The 10,788-nt window shown below is 51.9% G+C and overlaps 1 pseudogene across 1 annotated transcript; it reads right to left on the reverse strand.

Moving 5' to 3' along the window:
• Positions 1–6,091: 6,091 nt before the first annotated feature.
• LOC113923702 lies at positions 6,092–7,483 on the reverse strand (annotated as a pseudogene). Its single transcript, XR_003520405.2, has one exon. The product of XR_003520405.2 is annotated as a glyceraldehyde-3-phosphate dehydrogenase-like (transcript).
• Positions 7,484–10,788: the final 3,305 nt, after the last annotated feature.

Consider the following 10,788-nt stretch of genomic DNA (forward strand, 5'->3'; position numbering starts at 1 on the left):
GGGCCTGGGCGTGCGCGAGAACGCGGGGCGCGCGGGGCGCGTGCGGCGCGTGCGACGCGTGCGCGGGGCGGGTTAAGGGCGCGCCTAAGGGGCGCAGTGCGCAGTGCGCGTGCGCGGAACGGTATCGGCGGGCGGGGCAGGCGGGGCGTGCGTGCGCAGGGCAGGCTCTGAGGGCCAGGTCGCGCGTGCGTGAGCCGGGGCTCTGAGGAGCGGGGCGTGTGTGCGCAGGCGCGCGAAGGGGCGGGGCCTGACGCGGTGTGGTGGGCGCGCTGAGCGGGGCGGGGCCGCACGCGGGGAGCCGTCTGGGGAAGCAGGGTCCCGGCTCGCGTGACTGGCCACCCAAGGCGCTTCGGGGCAGCGGACGCGCTGACTACCCGCCCCTCACCTGCAGAGACCACCCACCAGTCCAGACCCTCACCTGGGTGACCAGCCTATAAATCCAGACCCTCACCTGCAGAGACCACCCACCGGTCCAGACCCTCACCTGGGTGACCAGCCTATAAATCCAGACCCTCACCTGCAGAGACCACCCACCCGTCCAGACCCTCACCTGGGTGACCAGCCTATAAATCCAGACCCTCACCTGCAGAGACCACCCACCCGTCCAGACCCTCACCTGGGTGACCAGCCTATAAATCCAGACCCTCACCTGCAGAGACCACCCACCCGTCCAGACCCTCACCTGGGTGACCAGCCTATAAATCCAGACCCTCACCTGCAGAGACCACCCACCCGTCCAGACCCTCACCTGCAGAGACCACCCACCCGTCCAGACCCTCACCTGCAGAGACCACCCACCCGTCCAGACCCTCACCTGCAGAGACCACCCACCCGTCCAGACCCTCACCTGCAGAGACCACCCACCCGTCCAGACCCTCACCTGCAGAGACCACCCACCCGTCCAGACCCTCACCTGCAGAGACCACCCACCCGTCCAGACCCTCACCTGAGTGGCCAGAGAGCCAGCCTGCTACAAGTCAGACTCCTAGGAAGTCAGCCCAGTGTCTGTAGCAACTGGTCCAGGAAGCCACAGGGCAACCCCTGTAACGGTGAGCCCCAAAGGGCCAGTACCTGCTCGGTCACCGAGGGCTTCCCCGCTTCCTGTCCCTGCTTCTGCCTCCAGCTCAGGACCAAGCAGAGAAAGCCAAAATGCTCCTTAGCCAGTCCTGAGGACCCCTGCTCTAGTCCCCCACCCCAGCCTCCATCAGGACCCACCTGGGCCCCGTTCCCACGGTGACATCTCTCACTCCCCTCCCTGCCTCTGGGTCTCTGCCCTGGGACCCCTGCTGCGGCTGCCACTCTGTCTGCTCGTGGAGAGGCAGTCATCTTTCTGGCCTTCTTTCCGGATGCAGAGGTGCTGGCCCTTCCTTCAGTTTTTTTCTCGTTTATTCAAGAAGTACTTACCACCTGTCGCAGCAGTGCTGTGGATGAGTAGGGCAAGGGAACAAACAGAAAACAGCCTCCCCACAGGGACACAGATTGCAAAGCCCCTCAGGTCAGGTTCCCACCCCACACCTGTCCTCCTGGTGCGTCCCTCAGCTCCTCAGGCCCCCTTCCTGGGAAACTTCCCCAGAACAAGCTGCCAGTCCTGTCTTCCAACCCACAAATATAGCTGCACCCTTATTTAGGTGTTTTCTCTTGGTGAAGTTTCATAGTTTTCAGCATGCAAGGCTTGCCCATCTTCTGTCGCATATATCCCTAAATATTCCTATGTTTAATGTTATTATAATTGCTATTAAATTTCATTTGATTGCTTATTGCTAGTATGGAAATAAGAACATTTTTGTATATTGCACAAAATTGCACATCCTGCAATCTCACCAAAACTTATACATTTTTTTATTTTTTATTTATTTTTTTAAAGATTTTATTTATTTATTTGACAGAGAGACACAACGAGAGCAGGAACATGAGCAGGGGGAGTGGGAGAGGGAGAAGCAGGCTTCCCGCCGAGCAGGGAGCCCGATGCAGGGCTCGATCCCAGGACCCTGAGACCATGACCTGAGCTGAAGGTAGACGCTTAACGACTGAGCCACCCAGGCGCCCCTACACATTTTTTTAAATAAGCCTTCTAAACTCGATAGGCAATTACTGGGAAATGTTTAAGGAAACATGTTTCTTCCTGCAACCTGGTTTTCCCTCTCCATGTGGGACCTTCTAGCAAGTGCCATCGCCTGGAGAACCCCCCCATGAGAGCGGCCAGAGGAGCCCCAAAGCGGACTCGAGGGTCCAAGAAAAGCGCAGTGGGAAATGGGAAAGGGACTCAGTGATGTGAAGGTCTGTGCACCTGACCCCTGCCTCACCTTCCCTTTCCCAGAAACAGGGCTGTTTTTAAGGCAGTGGTCAAGAATTGTGAAAAATACCTTCCACACTTAAAGTGGACGTTTAACTCCATCATAAATGTAAGCGGTTGCAAAGGATATTATTTCTGGCATACCATCATTATTATTGTTTTAATCAAGGTTGCTTGTGTTCAGTTTGCAGGGCTTCTGGAAAAAGGGCAGTTTTTATCCTGAAATGATTCTAAGTCAGAAAGGTGAGAAAACAATGTTCAGAATTGTAGCCAGGCGGCGGAGGATTCCTGAGGAAATCAGTCCAGTCCAGTTTACGAAGAACAGTGTTAGGAGCAAATTTCTACAATCTATAATCACCCTCATTTTTACCAGAGATATTCCGATTGACATTAATTTGTTGACAAAGTAAGTTCAGTTTTGAGGAAACCTGACCTGATTATTGACGTAAGTGCAGCATCATAACCAAATTTCCACCTGTGTCCTGTTACAAAGGGAACAGATTCTTGGTGAACTTATGCACATAAATACGCTCGCTGAGTTTCTGAGCTCTGGAGGGTGCAGGTGTGGAAAAAAGGTAAATGTTTCATTTGTTCACAAAGGAATATGTTATCAACTTGCCCTAAGTCGGCTGAAGATAAAAAGTTGTCTTCAGTCTGGAAAAACAAAACACATTTTAAAAGTCAGCAAAAAGTCATAAAAATTAGAATGCTCCTCCTTAGTTCATTCAGTCCCAGGTAATTGATTCTTGTTCTGCTTAGATACAGTTTTTTCACTAGTTCTGGAAATTTTTACCCAGCTCAGTTTTATGATCTTCATGTAGAAACTTGTACTAGTGGAAGATGAAACAGGGTTGCAGGAGGCTTTTATAAAAGCAGGGATGACAGAAAGGCGTACAAATGCCCTTGATTACAGATCTGATGAGCGCTCAGGACAACACAATGAAGGAATTTGGTTATTTCTGTGACACACAACACTTCAAGATAATAACATCCCAGGACATCAGACTTCTGAGTTTCATGCAATTTTTAAAACATTTGTTCTAATGACATATCTACATAAATACATTCTCAGGGTGTCTAATATCACCTGTTCAACAATACTTCCATGTATTTTAACATACCAAATATGCCTGATTAGCTTAATTTCTCAAAAAATCTTTGAAATGCTCCAGGAGCTCTCTGGAAGATTTCAGTTAGATTGGAGTCAAAATACTTTATTTCATTTTTTTAAGAACCATATTGGGTTGTAACTTTACATTTTTAAAGATTTTATGTATTTATTTGAGAGAGAATGTGCACGCACAAGCAGTGGGGCAGCGGGGAGGGGGGGGCTGGGAGCCTGCCATGGGGCTTGATCCCAGGACCCCAAGATCATGACCTGAGCCAAAGGCAGATGCTTCACCTCGTCACCGCCTGAACCACTCAGGTGCCCCTATTTATTTAAGTAAGCCCCCTGCCCCGCCCCGGGTTCGATCTCACAACCCTGAGATCAAGAGTCACGTGCTCTCCCGACTGAGCCAGCCAGGTGCCCCCCCAAAGACTTGATTTTAGAACTTGATTTTAGGAAGTATTTCCAAACAAAACATTGAAAGGTTTGCACATTTGATTACGTAGAATTACAAGTCATTATGAACCCATATCACATGTTCATTTCACCACAGTGACAATAAAGATGTCAAAGGCAAATGCAAGACCTTTCCATAGTTGGGAGCACAGTGTAGCTCTTCTAATATTGAGACTCAGTTTCCTTAAGTCATCAAAGACATGGTAAACAGAGGAAATTATATTGCCAAAACATAGAATCCTTTGTATGAGGGAAGGGGGGATAACTTTCAAGGAAAAGAAAAACTTTTGTTTATAATTTTTCATGAAGAGCAGACCAACAGTTCCGGAAAACTTTCTTCTTTTAACAGAGAAAACGCAGCACCACTGAACCCTCTTGACTTACTTAATTGATCTTGTTTTAGCCGGTACTGACCACACAGGCACACGCCCTTCCAAAGATTCCTTCTCCATAAGCCTTTCAAACTTTCCTATTTACATGAAGATATTGTCCTAGTGCTGTAGTTTTAGAATGTGGGTGAGGTTTGGTGGGGTGAGGTCCAGAGCCGAAGGCCAAGAAAGAATTCTTGAGACGTCTTTGGTGCAAAATGGTGGTTTTATTAAAGCCCAGGGACAGGACCCTCGGGCAGAAAGAGCTGCTGCCCCGGGCTGTGAGGGGTGACCGATTATATACTTGGGAGTTGGGGGGTAAGGAACAAAGGAGGTTTTCAAAAGAACTTTTATAGGCTAAAGACCACCTACAAGATACTGGAGACCTTGCTATTGTCAAGTTAAGGTTGTTTTTCCCTCTAGCGAGGCATTAACATTAAGCCAGGAGGGACATTATACTCTGCCCACCTCAAGTACTTCTCAATGGGCTGGAGATTACAAGGACATTTAGTTCATTTAGTTTTATCTACATTTCCTTCTGGAAGTTAGGTTATTGATAAGAATGCTTTTTTCTTGTAAATCACTAAAACCTTTGTAAACTGAGGGAGACTCAGGTCTTGCAGGACTGTAATCTCTACGTTGACCGTTTGTTTTTCCTTTCCTTAGCTTTCGGGCGGGCAGGAGTGCCTGAGAAGCACCACACAGATCCCACCAGGGAGTTGCGGGGAGGGGTTGTGGGGTGTCACCCTGTGCTTTGCCCTCAGCTTGCCTTCTGCTCCCTCACCACTAAGTCTGTCTCCAAACAATCAGCCTCACTTAGGATAAAACCACTTTCTTCTCCCTGAACAAAAAATACATTCCCACTCCTCATACCTTTTTTTCCTGACAAATTTTGCAGGAGGTAACATGAATTTATTTGACTTCTGGTCAACACAAGCAGAAGAAAAGTCTATTTAATACCAACAATTCTAAAGACACGTCTCTTTTAATTGAACCAACAGCCCTAAATCTGCTTTAGGAGCGACTAGTTCCCAGATCACATGAACTTGACCCCCGCCCCGTTAGTTTTTGTCTGAGTTTTGGAGTGCCCCCTCTGCACCTGGACCTGCTTTCAGACCAACTAACTGGAGCTCTCGGGCCCCCAGGTTCCTGCAGTCTCAGCTGGCGGCCGAGAGCCCGCCTCCCATTTAGGACACGCACAGACGCACCCAGACGAGATAGCAAAAACCCCACTCAGGCCTGTGCACAGGACACCTTAGGCCCAATTTTCAAATACCTCTCTCTATTTTCCTTCCTCCGGAGGAACACGCCTCCCTGAAGTTTGCAGGGAGCGTCTCCTTTGCCTCCGGGGGGGGGGGTGGGGGGGCTCTCCTCTGCCGGCTCAGGGAGGCGCTAGAGTCTGGGCCCCTTTTAGCAGATTGCAGTTTTTTTTTTTTTAAGATTTTATTTATTTATTCATGAGAGACAGAGAGGGGGGGGGGGGCAGAGGGAGAACCAGGCTCCCAAGGAGCAGGGAGCCCGATGCGCGATCCCAGGACTCCAGGATCATGACCTGAGCCGAAGGCAGATGCTGAACCATCTGAGCCACCCAGGCGCCCAGCACATTGCTGTTTAAAAAGGCCCCTTCCTCCTTCCTTCCCTTCAGTCTCAGGTGATTCTGAGCCGTGTTTACATTTTAAACATCTATAATTTTAAGGGACAGAGAAAGGATGTAAAAACACTTTTTTCTCTAGAGTTTCAGAGTAATTGCCAATTAGAATGTTTCCTCCTTTTTCTTAAGTACAGGACCATTTTGTTCCAATATCCTGGTCTTTTATAAAACCCGCAACATTCTGAGGGGAGCAGGTGAGGTGTGGGGATGGGAAAGGCCTGTGGGCTTGGACTTGATCTCAGGGCCGCATTTCTGGTTTTGTAGAGATTTGGAAGACAAAGACGGTTGTGTCTACTTCCCAAAGAACTGGATTAGGGCCTGAGTATCCAGAGACTGGCCCATCTTTTTAACTAATTTTTGTTTTCTTTTTTGGCTGGGTACAGTATAGTTTATTGATGGTACATGACAAGGTAGGGCTCCCCAAGCCCCTCCCCTTCTTCAGGGGGTCTGGGATGGAAACGGTGGAGATCGGGAGATTCTCAGTGTTTTGGGGGATAAGTTGGGGCAGGGACTCCCCAGCAGCTGAGGGCCTCTCTCTTCCTCTTGCTCTCGCTGGGGCTGGTAGTCCAGGGAGCTCTTACTCCTTGGAGGCCATGTGGACCATAAGGTCCACCACCCGGTTGCTGTAGCCGAATTCATTGTCATACCAGGAAATGAGTTTGACAAAGTGGTCGTTGAGAGCAATGCCAGCCCCGGCATCGAAGGTGGAGGAGTGGGTGTCACTGTTAAAGTCGCAGGAGACAACCTGGCCCTCAGTGTACCCCAGGATGCCCTTGAGGGGGCCCTCTGACGCCTGCTTCACCACCTTCTTGATGTCGTCGTATTTCGCAGCCTTCTCCAGGCGGCAGGTCAGATCCACGATGAACACGTTGGGGGTGGGGACACGGAAGGCCATGCAGTGAGCTTCCCGTTCAGCTCAGGGATGACCTTGCCCACAGCCTTGGCAGCGCCAGTGGAAGCAGGGATGATGTTCTGGGCAGCCCCTCGGCAGTCGTGCCACAGCTTCCCAGAGGGGCCGTCCACGGTCTTCTGGGTGGCAGTGATGGCATGGACGGTGGTCCTGAGTCCCTCCACGATGCTGAAGTTGTCATGGATGACCTTGGCCAGAGGAGCCAAGCAGTTGGTGGTGCAGGAGGCATTGCTGACAATCTTGAGGGAGTTGTCATACTTCTCATGGTTCACACCCATCACGAACATGGGGGCATCAGCAGAAGGAGCAGAGATGATGACCTTCTTGGTCCCGCCCTTCAAGTGGGCCCCAGCCTTCTCCATGGTGGTGAAGACCCCAGTGGACTCCACAACATACTCAGCACCAGCATCACCCCATTTGATGTTGGCGGGATCTCGCTCCTGGAAGATGGAGATGGACTTTCCATTGATGACAAGCTTCCCGTTCTCAGCCTTGACTGTGCCGTGGAATTTGCCATGGGTGGAATCATACTGGAACATGTAGACCATGTAGTTGAGGTCAATGAAGGGGTCATTGATGGCGACAATATCCACTTTGCCAGAGTTAAAAGCAGCCATGGTGACCAGGTGCCCAATACGGCCAAATCCGTTCACTCAGACCTTCACCATCGTGTCTCAGGGACGCGCTGGCACTGCACCAGAAGATGCGGCTGTCTGTCGAACGGGGAGGAGAAGAGAGCCTAATTTTTGTTTTCTATCAGACAGATTTTTAGCTAAAATGAGAATCAAAAGATTTATATCTTTATGTGTGTGTGTGTTTTTAAGATTTTATTTGAGTAATCTCTACACCCAATGTGGGGTCTCAGCCCACAACCCCACCCTCAAGAGCCACAGGCTTTACCGGCAGAGGCAGCCCAGTGCCCCAGATTATATCTTTGAAAAGTCTGTATGAAGCATTTTAACAAAAGCCTTCTTTCTGGGTACACAATTGAACCCTGGCTTCTGTTAGCTTCTGAATAACTGGCCTTTGGAAGATCATTCGTCTGAGGGCCTAGGGGAAATCGTGCTCCTGTTTTCTCTGTGAAGAAGAATGAGTGACTAGTCGTTAATCTAATTTCTCTCTAAGGTTGGTAGGATATTTTGAAAGCAGAAGTAAAGGGGCTTTGTAAGTTAAAAGCTGGGTTGCGGTCTGGGGGGCTCTCTGGCGGTGGGGTTCCGGGACACAGTGGCCAGCAGAGCCCGAGCACACACCCTGGACCGCAGGGCCAACGACAGTCTCCCGTCCTCCTATTAAATTTGTTTCCTGGCTTTCAGCATTTACCTGAGCAACCTGGACATGTTGAACCTAGAGGTTACTTGAGTGTTCAAAGGGAAGTTAAAACAGGTAGATGAGGCTGAGTTTTAAGAAGAGGAATTTACATTGAATGTGATTTATTTTTTAAGTCTACTTTCTGTTCTTTCATCCTGGCAAGGGAGTCCCTTGGACCAGCCATTACACTAATGAGACACATTGAGACCCCTCTAAAAAGGAAGTTTTGCTTTCAAATGTAGCCAATTTGAAGGCTCCGTTATCTGGCCATTGTTGAGTAGGATCTATTAACAGGAACTCAAACCGATAAGCCTTTTAACGGCTTAGCCAAAGACGCCAAGAGGTGTCCAGATTGGGCATAGAAGATGCAGCCCCCACGATCCAAAAGTTTATTCTCAAAATTGGTCTAAGAAAGCAGAGGCTTCGTGGCCCAGGTGGTAAGGGCCATGTGGTGAAAACAGTGTCTCTGGTCCCTGTGACCTCCACCCGCAGACCTGCTCGTCTGTGACACCGGGCAGGCGCTCCCGGAATGCGACTCTCCAGCACTAACAAGCAGCGGAGGTTGAGACCACAAACGTTCTTACGTTCCTACGGGCTGACGCTCTCATGGCAAACAGTCCGAGAGTGGGCCCGGCCGGGGGAGGCAGGCTGCGGTCCCGAGGCTACTCCACAGGCCATGCAGGTGCACCTGGTACGTGCACCCTCCAGAACGGGGAGACCAGACGCCACGTCCTCACTCACGCCTGGGGTCTCTTGGGGCCACACTAAGACCAAGGACAGATGTGCCTCGGGGTTGGGGACCGTGTGCTGTTTTACAGCGTACCTCACTGCATGGAAGTTTTCTTGAGGTTGGCAGGTCACCTACTGTCAACATAATCCGTTCTGTGACCAACTTATCCTAACCCGGCGTCGTCTTGAGAGGGCGAGCCCTCTAACAGCTGGGCCACCACGTCTGTGGCTTTGGCTTCCATGACGTCCCTTAGCAACAGCCTTGATCCCACAACAAAGTGTCCCAACAGATGGCGGGCTGGCGGGAACGTGAACTCACCGGTCTGTGGGGCCGGCTCCAGCACTGGCAGCGAGGGCCTGCGCCCACGGTCTGCCCCGTGAGAATCCCTTCTCGTGACAAACTACATAAAGGACACACACAAAGGAAAACAAAGAGCAGCTCTGGGAGGAAGCGGATCAGAGAAACCAGAGTACTCACCAAATCTAACCAGGGTCGCTAGGCCCGAGGAGCTAGTTCCACAGGTACTTCCTCCTGCGAATCTGAATTTCGGAGAAGACGAGGACTAGCACTCCCCTCCCCCCATCCGACGCCGCAGACAGAGATTCTGGGAGGCTCACGTGGAGAGGAGTCTGACCTTCTGCCGGCCGGTGCTTTCCAGCTATCCTGGCGTCTCTCGGCTGCACTCGTGTCCGGGGTGAGCGGACTGCAGCGGGTTCAAAGATCTTGCCGACTACCCCATCGGTCAAGGAGCAAGAACCCCCGTCCCTTTCCGGGTGCTTCTGGCTGGACTAAGAGTCACACGGACATGAGCCAGATTCACGGGAGGAAGTCGAATGTAATGGGGTGCGTGCAGGGAACCCCCCCACACGTGGAGGTTCCAGAGACCCTCGGGCACAAGGAGGTCCCCGTGTCATCGTGAACTCAGGAGAAGGGGCCGGGGGTCTGGGACGTCAGAGGGAAGGAACGCGATGCCCAGGAGGGTGAGAAAGTCAGTGTTTGGTTCACAGACGTCTGCTGCCGCCGGGACGGGGTGGGCCGCTGGGAATCTGACAGGCCCTGCTCGGGCCCCCCCCCCCACCGCCCGTCCACCTGACCTGGTTCCCCTCAGTGCGGTCACCCACGCCGGCCGCGCTCCTCCTGGAGCAGGTCCTCATCGGGATTCTTCTTAGGCGGTCGCAGGGGAAGGAAAGAGCTGGTCCTGAGGCTGCTGGGTAGTCTTCCTGTGGAAGCGGCCCGTCCTGGGGCTGCCCACGGGGGCCCCAGCAGTAGAAACTCTGGAGAGGCAGAAAAACTAGGAATGTAGTTAAAAGTCACTGTCTCCAGAGGCGTCAGACACAGACAGTGTCCAGGTAACTACTGTCCACAGAGGCATCCGACATGGACAGCGTCCAGGTGACCACTGTCCCCAGAGACGTCCAACGTGGACAGCGTCCAGGTGACCAGTGTCCTCAGAGACATCCGACGTGGACAGCGTCCAGGTGACCACTGTCCCCAGAGGCGTCCGACATGGACAGCGTCCAGGTGACCAAAGTCCTCAGAGACGTCTGACGTGGACAGCGTCCAGGTGACCACTGTCCCCAGAGGCGTCCGACGTGGACAGCGTCCAGGTGACCACTGTCCCCAGAGGCGTCCGACGTGGACAGCGTCCAGGTGACCACTGTCCCTAGAGGTGTCTGATGTGGATGGTGTCCAGGTGACCACTGTCCCCAGAGGATCTGATGTGGACGGCGTCCAGGTGACCACTGTCCCAGAGGTGTCCAACGTGGACAGCGTGAAGGTGACCACTGTCCCCAGAGGTGTCCGACACGGACGACATCCACGTGAGTTCTGTGGAACCTTCGCAGTCTGGGTGGTCCCTGTGCTCCGAGGCGGCAGTCACACAGAAGCATGTTACCAGTTCATCCTACAACATTGATGGGAGCCTGAAACTAAGGTCAGATCGTGACAGCATAGTAAGAAAAAAC

The sequence above is a fragment of the Zalophus californianus genome, chromosome 15 (assembly GCF_009762305.2).
Source record: "Zalophus californianus isolate mZalCal1 chromosome 15, mZalCal1.pri.v2, whole genome shotgun sequence".
In the NCBI taxonomy this organism is placed as follows: domain Eukaryota; kingdom Metazoa; phylum Chordata; class Mammalia; order Carnivora; family Otariidae; genus Zalophus; species Zalophus californianus.